The sequence below is a fragment of the Anolis sagrei genome, chromosome 1 (genome assembly GCF_037176765.1).
Source record: "Anolis sagrei isolate rAnoSag1 chromosome 1, rAnoSag1.mat, whole genome shotgun sequence".
In the NCBI taxonomy this organism is placed as follows: domain Eukaryota; kingdom Metazoa; phylum Chordata; class Lepidosauria; order Squamata; family Dactyloidae; genus Anolis; species Anolis sagrei.
Window position 1 is genome coordinate 253,834,163 of NC_090021.1, and position 16,709 is coordinate 253,850,871.

General features: G+C 40.2%; 1 long non-coding RNA gene across 1 annotated transcript in view; it reads right to left on the reverse strand.

Moving 5' to 3' along the window:
* Positions 1-15,830, reverse strand: part of LOC137095956 (uncharacterized) — a 46,572-nt gene extending 30,742 nt beyond the window's left edge. The window contains exon 1 of the long non-coding RNA XR_010909100.1: positions 15,740-15,830. This is a non-coding gene — a long non-coding RNA (uncharacterized lncRNA). The remainder of the gene's footprint in view (positions 1-15,739) is intronic.
* Between the last annotated feature and the right edge of the window lie 879 nt (positions 15,831-16,709).

Here is a 16,709-nt window from a genome sequence, read left to right on the forward strand (position 1 = left end):
GCATCACCTGGAATCACAGAGTTGGAAGAGACCACATGGGCCATCTAGTCCAACCCCCTGCCATGCAGGAAAAGCACAATCAAACCATTCCCAACAGATGGCCACCCAGCTTCTGTTTAAAAGCCTCCAAAGAAGGAGCCTCCACCACACTTCGAGGCAGTCAGTTCCACTATTGAACAGCTCTTATGGTCAGGAAATTTTTCCTAATGTTCAAGCGGAATCTTCTTTCCTGTAATTTGAACCCACTGCTTCAAGTCCTAGTCTCCAGGACAGCAGAAAACAAGCCTGCTACTTCTTCCCTATGACATCCTTTCAAACATTTATACGTGGCTATCATGCCTCCTCTCAACCTTCTCTGCTGCAGGCTTAGCAGACTCAGTTCTTTAAGTCACTCCTCATGGTATGGTCTTCAGACCTTTGATCATTTTAGTTGCCCTCCTCTGGGCCCTTTCCAACTTGTCAATATCTCTCTTGAATTGTGATGCTAAGAATTGGACACAGCAGTCCAGATGATGCCTGACCAAAGAGGGCACTATTACTTCACTTGATCTAGATACTATACTTCTTTCATTGTAGCCCAAAATCCCTTTTAGCTGCTTTTTTAGCTGCTACATCACATTTTTGGCTCATGTTCAACTTGTTGTCCATTATTATTAGTATTATAATTAGTATTAGTATTGTTTATACCCCACTTTATCTCTCTCACAGGAGACTCAAAGCGGATTACCATATAAACATCAGCATACAATTTAAAATATACAAATATATAAATATTAAAATAGTGGGGGGGGGGGGAATGGAGATCTGGAAAGGAGATATCAATGAGCTAAGAGGGATTGTGGGACCTGCTCAAGGTCACCAAGTGGGATTCCATGGTTGAGCCCCCGGCAGATAGAGCCTTTGGTGGTACAATGGGTTAAATCCTTGTGCCAGCAGAGCTGCTGCCTGAAAGGTCAGTGGTTCAAATTCAGGGAGTGGGGTAAACTCCCATCTGTCAGCTCCAGCTTCTCATGTGGGGACACGAGAGAAGCCTTCCACATCTGAGCATCCCCTGGGCAATGTTCTTGTAGACAGCCAATTCTCTCACCAGAAGCTACTAGCAGTTTCTCAAGTCACCCCTGACACCCCAAAAAAGCCAGAATTCAATCCTGATCTCCAGCCACAGTCCAATGCTCAGATCACCTCACCACACTGACTCTAAGCATCTCTACTGAAAAATAAACCCCACTGTTCAAATGAACTACTCCCATGTAAGTGTGAACGAATTAGCATTTTAGATGTTAAAAGGAAAGCAACACTCAGTTTCTGATTACTCCACATCTTTTCATATGCCCTCTTAATCATAACGGATATATTAATTAGAATGTTTCTGAGAAATTTCTGGCAATGACTGAAATTTTGTGTTAAATTATACTTTATAATAATACTTGTCATTCATGTAGAATTAGATGAAAATTACCTACTAGATGTGCTAAATGAGTTCTTGCAGAGTTGTTCATTGTAGTACAAAGTGTTTATCTGCTGTCAGCTGAACAACTCATTAAAGCAATTTTCAAGAGGTTCATTGCTTGGTTTACTGTGTTCTCAACCTATTAAGGTCATGTGGTTGTCTCTTCAGTATTTTATTTTTGAATAGCAGGTTTTTTTTAGTTATATTCTTTGCCCACAGTTAACAAATCAGAAAATGTTATGTTTTGAATATATAGATTGTTGTTGAACTTTGAGTCTCCCTAGGGGTGAGAAAAGCAGTATATAAATGCTGTAAATAATAATAAATAATAACTTTGCACTGAAAACTAATTAGAATAATTACTGGAAGACCTTAGACAGGTAGTTTGAGGCATTTCAGTACTTATATATCCAATGTGAAACACCTTTTATAGAGTATCAGGTTTATTCCTGCAAAGTTGCTTTTAATTTGAGGGAAACAGGGTAGTAGGGCTGAATCTATACTGACATGTAATGCAATATGGACCCATATAATGCAATTTCTGCTGGCCATATAATGCCATTCCAAACGACATTATATGGCAGTGTAGATCCAGCCTGAGGGAGGGAATATGAAGTGATCGTGGTGTAAAGTGGAAGAGAATGCATGCAATTGGGTTGTTGGTTTGCTTGCTACAAGTGTGCCCAGCACTTATAGCCACACCATGCCCCTGATCCAGACACAACACAGTGAACACAGTGCGTGTGTGTGTGTGTGTGTGTGTGTGTAAGGAGAATGAACTGTTATTAGGCTAGGCATGCTCCAAAGTAGAGGGCGGAAATCTGTTCATGGAGAGTCAAGCCAGTCACTTCAAAGATACCATCCATCCATCTTGCCCTTGGTCGGCCCCTCTTCTTTTTGCCTTTGATTTTCCCCAGCATCATTGTCTTCTCTAAGCTTTCCTGTCTTCTCATGATGTGGCCAAAGTACTTCATCTTTGCCTCTAATATCCTTCCCTCCAATGAGCAGTTGGGCTTTATTTCCTGAAGTATGAACTAGTTTGATCTTCTCGCAGTCCAAGGTACTCTCAGAATTTTCCTCCAACACCACAGTTGAAAAGCATCTATCTTCCTTCCTAGCCTTCCTTAAACTGCCTTAGGCTAGTACAAAGATGAGGTAGATGCACAGTTATCCCCTCTAAAAAAATAGTGATATTTGTAATTCCTCCCCCCCCCCCCCATGACGAGCTGCCCTCCTGATTTCAAATATTCACATTTGCTCTTCATAGGAAACTTGAAAGTTCTGAGCATATGTTTTCCTGGCTCAGTTTGGTATGGGAGCACCAAAACCAATGTTATTTGAGTTCAATTTGGATCAGGCTAGAATTAAGACTTATCAAGAATCCATAATTGCAATTATCCTCTTTCCTCACATCTCCCCTTTCAATGAAAACATGGAATGATGAAGGGTGCTGTCTTATTTAGCTCCTTAAATGCTTTTGCAACAACATATTGGGCCCCAGGGTTCCGTATCCTTACTAAGGATACAGAAGTCCTAGGAAGTTGAATTTGCTTGGAGCCTTGGCACCCACTTGCTGCTCGCAACACATAATAAAACATAGCAGAAGTTCCTTTTCTTTACTTTCAGAAAGATAGAAGGAAGAATGGTAGTGGTCACAATAGTCCTGGGCCTGTGCCAATTACATGCTGACCCAAACATTGGTGAGATTTTGGCTCAGCTTATAATTAGCCCAAGAATGCCAAACTGAACATGTTTGTAAACTGAATTTTTTAAATTCTAACACTGGATGCATTACTGCAAGAAAGGCAGTAAATTAGTATGGAAAAATCCTGTTCCCTTTCAATTCCCCCAGAAGAAATGTGTGTGTGTGTGTGCGCGCGGGGGGGGGGGGGGCGGCTGTAGAGCTTGAATTGAAATGGCCACGGTAGTCCACGCTCTGGTTACATCCCGTCTTGACTACTGCAACGCTCTCTACGTGGGGTTGCCTTTGAAGACGGCTCGGAAGCTCCAATTAGTCCAACGGGCGGCAGCCATGATACTAACTGGAGCGGGGCGCAGGGAGCATACAACTCCTCTGCTGTACCAGCTCCACTGGCTGCCGATTTGCTACCGGGCCCAATTCAAAGTGCTGGCGCTGGCCTTTAAAGCCCTAAACGGTTCTGGCCCAACTTATCTATCCGAACGTATCTCGGCCTATCAGCCCACCAGGACCCTAAGATCTTCTGGGGAGGCCCTGCTCTCTATCCCGCCTGCTTCACAGGTGCGGCTGGCGGGAACGAGAGACAGGGCCTTTTCTGTGGTGGCCCCTCGGCTTTGGAATGCCCTCCCCATAGAGGTGAGATCAGCCCCTTCGCTGATGGTATTTCGAAAAAGGTTGAAGACATGGATGTTTAAACAAGCATTCGATTAATCTGGTGCAACGAAACTGATGAACAAGGATTGGTTAATCACAGACGACGAAATTGGATTGCGACTACAATTAAGAGATGCATTGGATTATTATTGGTGGCCCAATAATATCGTGTATTGTGTATGTGTTTTTATGCTTTTTAATGGAATATTGCTGCTTGTCGTTGTGTTGTAAACCGCGTTGAGTCGCCAATTTAGGCTGAGAAACGGCGGTATATAAGCACAGTAATAAATAAGTAATAATAAATAAATAAAATGCACCAGATCATGTCAAGGGAGAGTGAGAGAGCTAATCTTTGCAACATCTTTGGGTAATTTGCCTTGCTTTCACCTGTTACCTCACCCCTTCCTCCATTTTCAACATGGATTTAAAGCAGCTATGGGCAAACCCAGGCCTGGGGGCCGGATACAGCCCCTTGGCCTCTTTTCTTGGGCACTCCTCTCTCTCACCAACTTATTTTTCTTCCTTCTTTCTCTCTTCCCTTCCTCCTTTCTTCCCTCTCTTCTTTCTTTACCCTAACCCTCTTTCTATCTCTTTCTTTTTCTAACCTTAACCCTGTTTCTATCTCCCTCCCTCCTTCCTTCCCTTCCACCCTTTCATCCTTTCTTCCCTCTTTCCTCCCTTCGTCCTTCCCTCTCTCTTTCTCCTTCCCTTCCTTTCTTCCCATTTGTCTTTCCTTTCTTCCTTCTTTCCTCCCTCCTTCTCTCTTCCCTTCCTCCTTTCTTCCCTCTCTTCTTTCTTTACCCTAACCCTCTTTCTATCTCTTTCTATTTCTAACCTTAACCCTGTTTCTATCTCCCTCCCTCCTTCCTTCCCTTCCACCCTTTCATCCTTTCTTCCCTCTTTCCTCCCTTCGTCCTTCCCTCTCTCTTTCTCCTTCCCTTCCTTTCTTCCCATTTGTCTTTCCTTTCTTCCCTCTTTCCTCCCTCCTTCTCTCTCCCTCTTTCTCCTTCCTTCCATCCCATTTGTCTTCCCTTCCTACTCTCTTTCCTCCCTCCCTCCTTCCCTCCATTCCCTTCCACCCTTCCTTCCTTTCTTCTCTTCCTCCCTTTCTTCCTCTATCCCTTCTCTTTTTTCCTTCCTCCTTTCCTCCTGGAGGATGTTTAGCTGCAGGAAGACAAGTAGAGAGGGAATACAAGAACCATGTTTCAAGATTTCAAATGGTATCCCATTGAGGAGGAGAAAACTGACTTTCTGCTGTGCTAGAGACCTGGGCACAAGGGAGCAATGGTTTCAAATGGCAGGGAAAGAGATTCAACTGAAAAGATTAGGAAGAACTTTCTGGAGAGTGACATCGGCTGCCTCAGAGTGTAATGGTGTCTCCTTCTCTGGAGGCTTTTCCGCAGGGGCTGTCTATTGGGAGTGCTTTGGTTGTGCCTTCCTGCATGGCAGAGCTTGGACTGGGTGGCCCCTTCCAGCTCTAGGATTCTAGAGTTCTATATCAGGAGTAGGCAATACGGGGGTCTAATGGAAACACTTTTTCTCTTCTGTCCACTATCTCATCATGACCAAGACCAAGTTTTTTGGGATCCAAAGGTTTCTCATCTTTCCTTTACTTTGTGCCTCTGAAAGAGAAGAGGAAGGGGAGGAAACGTCCAGGAGGGAACATCCTCACTCCCGGCGCACTCACCCCGCACCAGCCCACCATGTAGTCCCAAAGTTAGAACATTTACCCATTCCTGATTTAAAGGGTGAAGACACTGTCCCAAATAACAATTCTGTTCTTGAAACAAGCTTTTTCTTCAGTCCCCACATTTCTGGTTTGCAGTAACTTCAAAACTTCAGTTGAGCATGCAGAAATGCCACTGAGGTGTCTAAAGAAAATCGCAAACACAGCAAATGTAAGAATTGAGATGTGAAGGTCTCGCTCTCTGCGATGTCAGAAATTTGGGGATAGAAGGGAAGTTTAATGAGGGCGACAGAATTATTACGAGCAGAATAATATCCCTAAATCACTTTTAAAACAGTCTAGTTTTTGCTAGTTTTTGTAGGTGCAGACTTTTAGAACCTTTTTGTGGTTTGGTTCTTAGTGATTTGCCTAACTCCAAGTTCTCAAATGTTCACATTTATAAAGTCACTGCTATCTTAATGGTACTTTTAAATGCCACTATAGAAAGCAAGAAAAACTATAGATTTAATAAAGCCACAGTCAGTTCTGTTAGAGCTGCTAGCTGAGATTGAGAAGGTGGATAACTCACTGGGTAATAGCTACTTAAACTGAATTGTAGTATTCATTGCATTGAGTACGAACTGTACTGCATTACATGAAACAATGAGTTTGCTTTTGTATTGCTGGAGAGTAATTTTGCTGCTTGAAATATTTTAGTCTATGAAAAATGAAATGTTAAAGTCCTGTGCAAATAACCTCTGTGTGAAAAATGAACAAGCAAAGGATTTCATCACTTACTTCAAAGGAGAGGCTCAGACAGTTTTTGAAATTACTATGAATGGAGAGTAACATTTTAAGCCCAAATCAAACTGCATGAAGTTCTCCTTCTCCTTTTCCTCTATGCCAGTTGTCTCCAATAGGCAAAACTGCTAGCATGACTGTTTATGTATGTATGACTTCCTACGCATATCTTGGCAGTCACTGAAAGCAAAGATTATGCTTTTATTATATTGCAAAAAAAGGGGGGAGGGGGGTCAATATATTCATTCTGAGACCCAAACTATTCAATGCAATAAGTCAGTTATTTTTATTTCCTCAGTAGCCCAATAAAACAAGAGGCATAGTCTTATCTAAATATTTATGGGGGGGGGGGGAGCATAACTAAAGGGCAATTGCCCTGAGACAAACTCTAGGCATGGTTTGAATGTATATGGACTGAATTTAGGGGCTGATCTGATTGCACGATTGATCTCATTTTGCACATAGGTTTAATATTCCTCTCCCCAAAGTACCCCATGATTGTTTGATTGTGGCACAGTGAAATGTGAGATTTTTGTGGGGGGAAAAACCTTCATTCTGCACAGAGTTAGGACCAAATCAAATGTGATATTTTTCTTGAGAGGAACCATTGCATGGGATTAAAAAAAATAAAACCAAAGGGTAGAGTGGACTTTATTTGTTAATATATTGCTCTTAAAATAACCCTGGGACTCTTTCATGCTAAGGAATTGTAGTACATTATTTCACTTTAACTACCATAGTTCTATCTTATAGAATTTTAGGTTCTGCAATTTAGGGAGCATTACTTTTACTTCACCATAAATTGAATATTTTTAAAAGCATACTGATTCTTAAGATGTCTCCATGGGTAGAATTGCAATGCCTAATTGCAATATTAGAATAATTTGCACAACCCTTCCACTCACAGCTTGATTCATTCTGATGATTTATGACAGAGTGATGCAAAAAAATGATGTACCATGCATCAATATTTGAAGGGAACCTGTGCAGGCAACACTTTAACCTGAGTGCTATTGCTTCTCTCAACTAAGCTAGTTCTATTGAATCAATGGGATTTGCTGACATTTGGATTCACCATTCAACAATCGATTAAATGTTTGTATGAGAAAATCCAGCATGGTATAATTGTTTGGATACTGGACTAGCACTCTAAGGTTAGATCTACACTGCCATATAATCCAGTTTCTGAATGCAGATTATCTCCTTTGAACTGGATTACATGAGTCTACATTGCCATATAATCGAGTTCAAAAATGATAATCTGGATTCAGAAACTGGATTATATGGCAGCGTAGAAAGGGCATGAGAGACCATGCTTCAAATCCCTGCTCAGCCATGGAAACCCACCTTGCCAAGACTACCCAAGGCAAGGGTTCCCACCAGTCAGGGCAAACATGCAGACCACCACCAAACTCACAGTTAACCTGTAAGATTTGGATCATTAAGTTGTAGGTTTTAAAATATTTGGTGAGTCAGATATGGTTTCATTACTGATTTTCATATTTTCCAAACATTGTGAAACCATCACTAGCCCAACTGAACATTGATAAAGCTTGGTATCAATGCTCACTGAAACAATACACAATTGCTAAAAAGTGAGCAAAACTGAGTGGAGGAGAAAAAATTGCCAAAGGAGGGAAAGAGGAATGAGCTTTAAAAAGGAAAGAGGTAAAAATGCTGAGTTACAATCCTGTGAGTGAAGGAGATCAATTGTCTAGGTAACTGAGACTTGACTGATTGCTTTGGAAAGTTTGATAGGTTTTTGCTGTCTGAATCAAACCAAGCACCTGAAATCTTTCCATCAGCACTTTAGCTGAGCAAAATCCAGCCGACTCCTCATCATTTACTGTTGTTGAAATTCTGATATTTTCCCTTTCCCTAGGAAATGGTAGTTAGTGGAGCATACTTTGGGGAAAAATGATTACCTCGGAAGGTGGAAATCTCTTGCTCTCTGAATCTTGTGAAATTGCTTCTGCGGTTTGTCATGTTTTATTGCTACCTCACAGATCTATTGACATAGCGAAGGCTATTTTCAGCCAGATTTCATCTCCCATTCCACTTCATTTTCTGTTTTAGGGAAAAAATGTATATGACAATCTCTATAGAATGGTATGGTTGCTTCTTTGAAACACACAAAAATACCATCATTCTTTCTTTTGCTTTATGAAACAAAAACTCCTGCTAGAAATGTATCCCAGTTGTGCCCCCTTCTCCCATAAAGAGACGAGTGGTCTTATTTGCAAGAGAAAAAATACTATAATTTAGGGGAGCATGCTGATCAGTTTCATCAATAGGTTGTGCGTAACTCATAGTAAAGAGCACAGAGGTCTTCCAAGACCCGAAAGGACATTGAGAAAGATTCATGAGGAGAACTTGCCTCATGAGTTTCTGTGAGTTTGTACTCAACTGTAGGTAATTAATTGATATAATAGCCTTTAAAAGGCTCTTCCAATCTCTTTTCTTCAGGCTAGATTACCATATTAACATATTTACCATCACTTCTGTGACTTTAATTACTCCAGTTTGAATCATAATGGCAAGGCTAATGAGAAAGAAAGTTGACTTTCACTTAAATGTTTCCTATGTTGTAATGTGACCTAAAGGTTCAGCTTTCTCTGGAAGAATACCATCCAATCATCTAGCAGCTGCAAGGCTATAAAAATATAAATACACCACTCTAAAGGCACCACATCCAGATCTGATCTTAGAAATTAAGCTGGATCTGGTTAGTATTTGGATGGGAGGCTGTCATGGAGTCACCATAACCTGACAGGAAATGTGAAAGGCAGGATATAAATTTAATTAATCTATTAATTAATGATTTGCTCTTAACCCTACCCCAAATAAAAATAAAGGATACTGTTCTATTATCTGGGCAGACTCCAAAAGGGGGCCTAGGCAGAGGATCGTCCATTTTATGGGGGGGGGGGGGGAATTGGCAGAGGAAAACGATTTCCCCCATTTTTGCTGGCTATTCTCCCCCCCCCCCTTTCCCATATCATAAAAATGGTTGTTTCCACAACAGCGACATGGGTAGGGGAAATAACAGACAAACATGGGGAAATGGTTTAACTACTTCAACCCCCTTCCCCCCGTAAAATGGACTATCCTTCTCTGTCTAGCGTTCCCTTGTGGCCTCCGCCTGGATAATAGAACAGTACGAGATAAAGATATTTCTATGGGAGCTTGTGGGTTGAAAGAAACACCAAAAATGTGTGTAAGTCCATAAATAAAACTTCATCCAAACAAAATATTGCTTTATAAGGCAAGCTCCCTGTTTGCTACTGCTGCTCACATCAGCAAAGGCACAGCAAAATGCTTTTTCAATTTTTTCTCAATTAGTTCAAAGATGAATTTCCCATTTCATGTAACAAAATGTCCACTTGCAGCTCAAGTATGACATTTTTCACACAGTTTCCTGGAATTCAGTACTTTCAAAGTGTGTGTGTGTGTGAAGTTATGATTACTACCATATCATGTTCTGGTGGTGAAACTCCAGAAATGATAAGCTTATTTAAAATGTAATGGATTGCTTATACCATAATTAGCTATTCTCATAGGAGTACTTTCCTTTGTCTAGGGAAAGCTCATTTTATCCATTTTCCAAACAGTCCAAAGATGAAGTAAGGCCAATCTTTTTTTTAAGATCACTTTGTCAGTATTAATAGCTTTTTTATTTTATCCAATGCTAATTAACATCTTGGTTGCAGCATGAAGTCTTATGTGCTTCAGCAGGATGAAAGCAATTCCAGGAGAGCAGATTCAGATTTTCATCTGTACAATTTGAATTGTCTAAACCTTCTATTAATATTAGATATACAGCCAAGTACTGAAGTTGTTATTACTAGTTAATATGATGATGAGGCATGAAAAAAAGTAATTTAACCTGTGAACCATAAACAGCACAGTTTCAGTGATTATATTCACTCTCTGTATCCATGGATGCAACCACCCATGACTTAAAAAATCCCCCCTTCTTTAAAAAAATCCAATAAATGAAACCTTTTTTTTCCTTAACCATCTTAACAGATTCAAGAGATGTGTCAAACTAACAAAGTGAAATTCAACAGGGACAAATGCAAGATACTCCACTTAGGCCAGAAAAAAATGAAATGTAAAGAAACAGAATGGGGGATGCCTGGCTCGACAGCAGTATGTGTGAAAAAGGTCTTGGAGACATTGTGAACAAAAAGTTACACATGAACCAACAATATGATGTGGAGGCTTAAAAAGCCAGTGGGATTTTGGCCTGCATCAATAGGAGCATAGTGTCTAGATCCAGGGAAGCCATGCTACCCCTTTATTTTGCCTTGGTCAGACCACATCTGGAATACTGTGTCCAGTTTTGGGCACTGCAGTTGAAGGGAGATGTTGAAGGGAGTTGGAATGTGTCCAGAGAAGGGCACCTAAAATGATCAAGGGTCTGGAGAACAAGCCCTATGATAAGCGGCTTAAAGAACTGGACATGTTTAGCCTGCAGAAGAGAAGACTGAGAGGAGACATGGTGGCTATGTATAAATATGTGAGGGGAAGTCATAGGGAGGAGGGAGCAAACTTGCTTTCTGCTGCCCTGGAGACTAGGATGTGGAACAAAGTCTTCAAACTACAGGATAGAAGGTTCCATCTGAACATTAGGAAGAACTTCCTAACTCTGAGAGCTGTTCAGCAGTGGAACTCTCTGCTCCAGAGTGTGGTGGAGACTCTTTCTTTGGCGGCTTTTAAGCAGAGGTTGGATGGCCATCTGTCGGGGGTGCTTTAAATGTGATTTTACTGCTTCTTGGCAGGGGGTTGGACTGGATGACCCGCAGGGTCTCTTCCAACTCTGTGATTCTATGAAATCATGATTTGGATATTTTATATAAAGACATCATTTTGCTATACTATGGTATATAGTGAGATTTGGGCACTCATGGATTTTGTTATCCATTGGAGGTCCAAACCCCAGCAGATACCATGGACCTATCAATAGCTTCTATGAATGTGGGAGGATGACATTCTGGCCAGTTTAAGATTTATTTACCTGAGACAATTGTAACAGTGGTGTGCCTCTGCACACATGTTAGCTTTCTGTAGAAGTTGACAGTGTGGAATCAGTATCAAAGGGCATCCTGTGTGAAAAATTATTTATTTATTTACAGTGTTTATATTCCGCCCTTCTCACCCCAAAGGGGGCTCAGGGTGGATCACAGAACAGATATACGGTAAACATTCAATGCCGTATTACTAAAGTATTACTAAAGTAAATTACATGTCTGACAGATAAAGCTGCTGAGGACTGAAACTCAGTCACGATAACATTCCCTAAATCTTCTTCCCAATCTTGCTGCTTTCTTTAAACATGTTAGAGTGTCTTAGAAAGAGTGCAGATAAAGTAAAATAAACAAATCAGAATAGAAGTATTAAGTTTATTAAAAATACCACTGTTATTATTATTATTATTATTATTAACTTTATTTGTACCCCGCGAGCATCTCCCGAAGGACTCGATGCGGCTTACACAGGCCGAAGCCATAACACACAATACAATAGAAAACAAAGCAAACAATAACAAAGCAAATCAACAATTAAGCAAAACAGCAATAACAATACATCAAGACATATTAAAACTGGTTCGGCCAGCGAAAGGGGTACAGGGTTAAAAGTGCTGAAATGGCAGGAGGGGCGTAGGAATTAAAGTACGGTGTGCAGCATTGTTAATTGTGCTAAAGTGCTACTAGGACTTGGGATGGGGATTCCTAATCCGAGAAGGCACAAGAATTGCAGTCCAAGAATAGGTAGAGAAGGAAGAAAGGGTGAAAAGAGGAAGGGAAAGAAAAGGGGGGGGGGAGGAAAGGAAGAGAAGGAAGGAGAGAAGGAAAGAAAAAAAAGGGAAGGAATGAAGGAAAGAAAGAAAGGAGAGAAAGCGGGAGGGAAGGCCGGCCACAGCAACATGTGGCAAGCCCAGCCAGTTATATATATACTAGTTGTACCCGCCACACGCCGCTGTGGCCAACCCTCCCCCCCCCCTCTCTCCTTCCTTCCCTTTCAAAAATTTCCTTCTCTCCTTCCTTCCCTTTCTTCCCCTTCCCTTCCTTCCCTTCCTTCCTTGTTTACAAACTCAGTTGAAACTGTTACCATTGCTAGCAGTACCAGGTGATTAAGCTGTTTAATTAAGGATGTTCATACATCTGAGTGAAAACCCACTGACCTAAATCATTTGGTCAGTTCCAGATAGAGTAAACCCATTGAATTAATTGTGTTTTAGTTCTGTGTTGTCAATTAACAATTGATTCAGTGGTTCTGCTCTATTTGGTACTAACCAGTAAGATTCAGGCCACTATTTGAGTAATTATCAGTCTGTGCATCTATAACACACTGAGCAGAGATCTGCAGGGTTTTCAATTAGCAATTGTTTCAATTATATAATCAAAGCTCAATTTTCTTGCAAATTTGCATTGGTTGAAAATAATGAGAAGGATTAGAAATACATACTGCCCCCTAACAATGAAAGTGAGTTCACTGGGGAAATGGGTGGGTTGTAATGGCAGTCTCTCTGCAATGTGTGATATGTGCAGCACACTGGAAACATTTGGTACCAAACAGATTTTTTTTCAGAGTAGACAAACTCTAAAAAAATGAGGAAGAGTGAAAACATGTGAAAACAGACCTCAGAATATTAGACTGCAGCCAAGAGTGCAATAAAACCTCCTCAGCAAAGAGGTAACCTTTCATGAGATTTTAAATACCAGCCTCTATCACTACTTCACCCTCTTTCTCCATAGTCAAAAACTTGTATTTTTTTTCTTTTACAATAATGCATATGGCCAGTGTTAACACCACTTTGACACCATTTGTCAGCTTGTTTAAATTCTTTTTGAAGTCTAATTAGCTTTTCTGTGCTTGTGAGTAGAGTAAACAAAATCCTACTTTGTATTGTCAAAGGCCTTCATGGCCGGAATCACTGGGTTGTTGTAGGTGTTTTCAGGCTATATGGCCATGTTCTAGAGGCATTCTCTCCTGACATTTCACCTGCATCTATGGCAAGTATCCTCACTACCTCTGAGGATGCTTGCCATAGATGCAGGTGAAACGTCAGGAGAGAATGCCTCTAGAACATGGCTATATAGCCTGAAAAAACCTACAACAACCCAAATCCTACTATGCACACCTTTGATGAGTTCATCAAAACTCTAAAACATTATTCCTATTAGATACTTCCATTGTGTTTCACATTTTACCTTTTTTTTAAAAAAAAACCTTTTAAACTTTAAAAAAATCTCTTGATTTTATCCTTTCTACTGTATTACAACTCTACAATCTTTCTGTAAAAGTCAAAACCATTGTCGTGGAAGGACAACACCTTGTTAGCTTTAAAACTTAATTTGATCAATATACAAGGGTTCAAGAAATAGCTTTCTAAGATCTACAGAGACACTCGCTGGAACACCTCAGCAAGCGAGAGTCCAAAAGTGGCAGGCTCAAACTCAGAACCTCAATCAATGGCTGATACCTAATGAGAGACTCCCCCCTGGGCACACAGAAGACTGGGCAACTTGGAAGGCACTGAACAGACTGCGCTCTGGCACCACGAGATGCAGAGCCAACCTCAAGAAATGGGGCCACAAAGTGGAATCCACGACATGCGAGTGTGGAGAAGAGCAAACCACAGACCACCTGCTGCAATGCAACCTGAGCCCTGCTACATGCACAATGGAGGATATCTTTGCAGCAACACCAGAGGCACTCCAAGTGGCCAGCTACTGGTCAAAGGACATTTAATCAACTACCAAGCTTGCAAACTCTGTTTTGTCAGTTTGTTAAAAATTTGTTAAAAATGTAATATAATTGTCTGGTGCTACTGACACGATAAATAAATAAATAAATAAATAAATAAATAAATACATACATACATACATATACAAGGGTGCTTGTATATTGGGTATTAATCTGATAGCTCAGTAGGATCTCCTACTGGGAGCAAGAAAATTTGCTTTCCTTAAGAAGAGAATTTCTTTTCGAAGAGGTGTCCAAATTAGCCACAAAAGAAAGCAGGGCATCTGGCATGTGTGGCATTGGTGAAAACAGTAGGGCTGGGCGATTTCGTTTCGTAATTTCGTAATTCGTTAAAAATTCATTTTTTTTATAACGAAGTGATAACGAACCATTCAGGAGCAACTAAAAAATGAAACGAATTTTTAAATTCGTTTCGTAATTGTTTTGAATTCATTTTGTATTCGTTTCGTTATCGTTTTGAAATCGTTTCATTATTATTTCCGCATGTCTGGGGCAAGTTTTATAGTTGTTGTTTGTTTAATCAGTGAAAAAAATATATAAATATCACACTAACAGTCAACAACAGAGGGAGAGGGAAGCTTCAGAAGTTCCCCCTGTCCCATTTGGAGGTTTTTTAGCGTATTGCGCGGTCGCGTCCGCCATTAACGAATCGATTCGTAATTGTTTCGTTATTGTTTCGTATTGTTTTGTAATTTACGAAATTTCGTAAATATTGAACTTTTTAAAAGAAAAATTTTGGAATTCTTTTAAAAATCGAAACGCAAAAACCCCCAAAAAACGAATCGATTTTAGAAACAAATTTTTCCGTGGTTGCCCAGCCCTAGAAAGCAGTACTAAGCCCTTTACTCACTTTCTGGATGTGAGGAATGATAGGTGATGCTATCACAACCAAGCATATCTTTTTCTATTTATTAATGTCAAATAAATCCACTTTGATGACTATTTCAACACTGGCCCAAATTCTACCAGGCATCTCTTCCTTTCAATGTTTTCTGCATATATCTATATAGAATTCAGTTTGGGTTTTCTGAAACTCACAGTGTGACATTGTTTTATATATCTGATTATATCACTTAGTTCCAAACACCTTAGGAAGCATCTCTTGTCATGGTAGTCTGCATATACTCTGAGATCATCAGGAGAGGCCCTTTTCGATTCTGGATAAGATTTTAAAAAAGAAGGAGTAGACCTGATGGTGACCTTCTACTCAGAGATAGAATCATTCTGTACATGATCTCAACTAGACCTGGCTCATTAAATCAATTGAATGTACTTATGTTGAATTCACTTAGTTCACTTTGTTTGCTCTATCCAATCCCTTTGTGTTTAATGAATAATTCTTATAGTTCTCTGTTGATGCTTTATTTCACATTGTGATACTGTTGTCAATATTGTTGTAGTAATAAAATACAATGTGTGTGCTAATGCCTTAGATATTATTTAAAATTATAAGACATACAAGGCAAGATAGAATGGCTTTCAGAGTTAGCATTTTTCCAGATCTGTATGTCTTTTGTTTCCAAATGCACCCACACACCAAGTCTAGATCCAGTCTAAGGAGATAAAAAACAAAATCAGATTGAAAATGCTATTTTATACAATGAAAACAAATGCAGTCATTTAAAAAAAAATAGTATCCTGTGACATTAAATCTGTATACATCTTTATGCTTTTCATAGAATTCTTGAACACCAACCTCAATTTTCCAAGCAAATGGGGCCAGTCAAATGTGATGTTTGTCCCCTTTGTCTTCAGAAGAGTCCCAGAGACATCTGTCCAACATCTTGACTGATATAGAAAGGCAGGCTGTTTACATGCTTTACATATCGCCAACAGCAACTTTCCTCTCTTTTGTTTCCTTTGGCCTGAAAGGACAATTTTTGAAATAATTCACTCATTGATTTGGAGGAAGAAAACTTAATCAGAAATACAATATATTCTGCTAACAAGTGCATCAATTCTGGGCTGCCCTTTGATTTCTTTTTAGTGCTTTTGTCCCATTGTTCCATCAACACATACATTGGGAAGGTCGGGGCATTTTGATTTATAATGCACTGAATGTTTGGACTTTCACAAGTGTCTATGTAAGCAATACTGTGTTCTAGAGTTCCCAGATTTCCAGACTTGGTCCTGCTGCTCAGGGCTTAGACTCTCATCTCCAGGGCTTACACAGAGGAAAATACAGATGAACTACTGGTCACCTTGCTAAACCTGTCTCTGACTATTTGGGCATAGAACATCATATTTATCATAAAGAACACAAAGCTGACATATATACTAGTCCATAGTGAGATCACCTAAAAGCCTAAGACCCAAATCCAAAAAGGAATTTAAGTAGAGATTGTAGGGCAGGATGAGAGTGGCAAGCAACCAAGGCTAGAAATTCTGGGTCCAGCCTGGAGACACTTTCCCCCAAACGTTTTCCAGAGGTACAAGGTAAATATGGATGGACTCCTTGTGGGAAAAAGATGGTGTATAAAGCATCCCCTGATCAAAGAGAGACTGAAATGCAGTGCTAGAGTATAGAAATTGTGGCCCTGCAAGCATCACTGAATTTCAATTCCCTTCTTCCATGATTACAGGTTGCACTAGCTAAAACTGGTAAAAGCTGTGGTCCAATAACATCCAAATGTCCACATGTTCTGTGCCCCTGCTTTAAAATATAT